Below are 4,122 nucleotides of genomic sequence, written 5' to 3'. Positions count from 1 at the left end.
TCATGCTTCAGCACATCAATTTCGGAGGATCCATAGAAATTGGGAGCGTCTAGAGCCAGATCTGACCTCTCCATTGCGTCCGGAGCGCCGAATCAGTGAAGATTGACTATAAACTCGCCTATATTGGGTGAAAGTTGATCGTGAGGCAACTTTTTTTTTGCAAACCGGCACCCGAAGGCACCAATTTGCAATTGGGTATGATCTTTTTTTGATCTGATTTGCATTTTCGGATCTATTAAATTCTCTGTAATTTTTGAAATTATTTTCGATTTAATTGGCCCAACAGAGAAAAAAAAATTTGCTGAACCGGGCAGTGACACCCCGGCTCGGCTCTGTTATTATTTGGTGGAATTATTATTTCGCAAGCTTTATTTAAATCTACGGGAGCTACTATAATCTGCGGCCCGTACCCACCGGCAGCCGAATTCAATTTTTCGGCATTTGCATCACATTATAACCGGCCCGGCCACCAACCTCCGGTGACTACGCATTACGCATTCAACCCACGCATGTGGGACTATTTGTAGAGACTTCTGGTTTCGACATCGCCAAAGCAACTTCCGGCGACAGTAATTCATCTGCAGCGTATATTCTGGCCGCAAAGTGACATCCGGTTGCCGCTGCTTCTGCCCTCGTCACGCCTGTAGACCCCACCACACAGCCAAATCCGCCCGCGCCACGCGGCGCTTAAACAGTCGCCCATGCCAACTAATCAGGGTCCAACACGTCGCCAACAATTCCACTGCGCAGGCTCCGCCAGTAGTGACTGGACTACCCACGTCAGCACTGCGTCAGTCGGACCAATCAGCGCCACAGAGGCAGACATGTCAGCATTGACATGTCACCTTTCACGCTAGAATTTTCCGCACAAGCCGTACAGTACGGAATGCCAAGTCAGCAGCCACGTCATCTAGTGGGCCAGTTTTCTGCTAACGTCATCCATTTCGAGAGCCTAAAATTGACGCCCGTCTGGACGTCAACTCAGGCCATTTTTTATCTACTGCGACGGTCGTATGACCGTCAAATTTAACCCCATCTTTTGCTGGTGCAACCCCTCACCAAATTAATTTTGGTTTTGGCAGTCCGACTTCAAGAGGCCATAACTCGCACATCCGGACTCCAAATCAGGTGCCATTTTTTTTGGAATTGGGTAAAATTTTCTAAATTTTTCAGTGGTGCAACTATTTTTTGGTTATGGTGTACGGATTTTTCAGAATTTGCATTTTTGGCGACTGTACCTGGATAATCTTGCATTTTGCAACTTCAAACGCTTCGTTCGAGCACATCTGGAGTCGAAAACAAGTTCCTTTTTTTTGAAAGTGCGTATTTTTTCGTCTACTTTTCAGATCTGGCATTAGATTGTAGTGTTGTCTGGAAAAAATTGTTACTTTCAGAATAGGGCCTTTCTTTGCTTTGTATTGCTTCAGTTCTGTAGCACATTGTAAAGTTTCAGATTTATACTCTATTGAGCAGTTGTAACAAGCAAAATCAAAAGTCCACAAAGGCCAAAATTGGCAAGTGGCCCATTGTAATCGCACTACTGATAAAGTGCCCAAAGCATCTATTTTGGGGGGGTTTCTTGATTTAGTGAAAAGGGGGGGTATTCTTGGTGTTGTGTTCTCTCTTTTCTGCAAATTTCTTTCATTTTTCTGCATCGTGGGCAACTTTAAGTTTCCTAAGTTAACTCCTCATAACTATGCTACGTGGTCTATCAAAATGTTGTATCACTTAATGCATAATGGAGTTTCACAATATGTAGATGGTACTCTTCCTAAACCAGCAGGTGATAATGTATCAACAAGTGAAATTTTTGAATGGGTAGCCATGGATAGGAAAGCACTAGGTGATATATGTTTGGGGGTAGATGATAAGATCATGTATCAAATCATAAAATGTACTACATCCAAGGAAGCTTGGGATACCCTCGAAAACCTTTATGGTAAAGTGTCTGAAGAAGATGTGTTCAAAATAGAAGATGAGCTAGTTTCCTTAGATCCTAAGTCGTATGACTCAATACAGGACTTCATCATTAAGGTGAATGAATTAAGGACAAAGCTTACTGATTGTGGGAATTCTATCAAAGATGACAGACTGATCTATCTTATTCACAACAAGCTGCCATCTGAATATTCCACATTTGTATCTTCTTTTAACACCTCAAAGACTACCTTAGGGTCTGCCTACAAGAAAGTAACTTTTGATGAATATGCTAAACTGTTGGATGATGAAGAAAAGAAGTTGAAAACAATGGGGATTCTGAAATCACCTCAGACCAAAGCATTGGTGGCCAATGAGGGTTCTCAACATTCAGCTGGACAATCTTCAAACAAAGGAAAGGGTAAGAAGAAATGGAAGAGAAAATCTGAGGATGCAGAAAAGACAACACCTCAATCTAATCAACAAGGCAAGTCCTCGAATTCCAACAAGAAAGGGGACAACAATAATAAGGAAAAGAAGAAGTGTGCTTATTGCAAGAAAACGGGTCATGAAGAGCATGATTACTATCTTAAAAAGATTGATGAATTGACCAACATCATGAAGAAACATAATGTTCCATTGCCTAATGCTTATAAGGAGAAGGGACCTTCTTCAGATTCAAAGAACAAAGGGCAAGCACTCATGGCAAATGCAAACTCTTCGAAGGAATGGATATTTGACTCAGGTGCCTCATATCATATGGGTTCTTCAAAGGGGGATTTTTCTTCATTGAATAGCTCAAGGGTACCACACATCTTCATGGGGAATGATAGCAAAATGGAAGTTGAAGGAAAAGGAAACATGGAAATGGAAAATGGAGAGTTTCAAGAGGTTCTCTATGTTCCAAACCTAAGTTCAAATCTCCTTTCAATCTACCAAATTACACACCTCGGAGATGGACATAGAGTTGAGTTCCTTCCTGACTCAGTTCAAGTGCACAGTCTTAAAGATAATTCCTTGGTTGCAGTAGGGAAAGTGAATGATCACAAGAGGTTGTACTCTTTCTCGCATTTTGTATCCAAGACTCCTTCAAAGGCCTTGTTATCACAATCACATTCAAACATGCAATTATGGCATGAGCGGTATGGTCATCTTGACTATCGCTATCTTCAGCAACTTTGCACATACCAAATGGTCAAAGGTCTACCTCAAATCAACTTTTCTAAGGGTAAGTGTTCATCAGATTCAGTGGATATGCATCCAGAGGGGAAGTTACAAAGAGGGAAGTCTTCTAGAGCAACAAGTTTTCTTCAAATGGTTCACATGGTATTAGCAGGTCCTTTTGCATTCAACCAGGGTCGCTACATACTTACCTTAGTTGATGACTTTTCAAGGTTCACTTGGGTCTACTTTCTGCATAGTAAGGGTGAAGTTTTGGACTCATTTCTAGACTTCAAGGCTCATATAGAACGACAATCCAGAAAGGCCATCAAAGTACTCCGCATGGAAAATGGTACCATGGATGTGAATAAAAGACTTAAGGATTTTTGCAGACATGAGGGCATTGATCTTCAGATTCCTTCAGCATTTAATTCGCATAAGACCGATGTTGCAGCTTTGAGGATCTGAACTCTTAAGTCTATGGCAAGTTGCATGATTCATGCCAAGTCTCTAGATCCATCATTAGAAGTCGAAGCAATCTCAAGTGCCACTCACATTCTTAATCGTTCTCCTCATCTTGCCTTAGATGGAAAAACTCCTTTTGAGGCATGGTGTGGTAGAAAACCTATTGTGACACACTTCAGAGTCTTCGGTTGTCCTGCTTGGGCAAACAGATCTTCCAGGGGTCGCAAGGCACAGACATCTCGGCCTTGTACTTTCATTGGTTATGAAGATAGTGTGACGGCATATAGACTTCTTGATCCTGAGACACATCAAATTTTTGTGGAGAAGCATGTACATTTTGAGGAAAGTTCTCTGAGCTTGTTCTCTACTCCTCTTCGCACATCATACAGTGTGGAAACTGATAGTGACACCAGCGATAGTGCTTCAACAACTTCAGACACGTGGAGTTCTGTCGATAGATACAGTGAGAGGTCACTTCATCAGTTCAGTCTACATGCATACATCGCCACAGTGATAGGTCCAGAACAACAGGGTACATTCAGTCTTCCAGATACAGGTTCAGTGACAGATTTGGGGGAC

The sequence above is a fragment of the Cupressus sempervirens genome, chromosome 8, assembly GCF_028749045.1.
Source record: "Cupressus sempervirens isolate cs-2001-9-10 chromosome 8, ASM2874904v1, whole genome shotgun sequence".
Classification (NCBI taxonomy): Eukaryota; Viridiplantae; Streptophyta; class Pinopsida; order Cupressales; family Cupressaceae; genus Cupressus; species Cupressus sempervirens.
The sequence above is the reverse complement of the archived record's forward strand: the minus strand, read 5'-3'. Positions refer to the sequence as shown.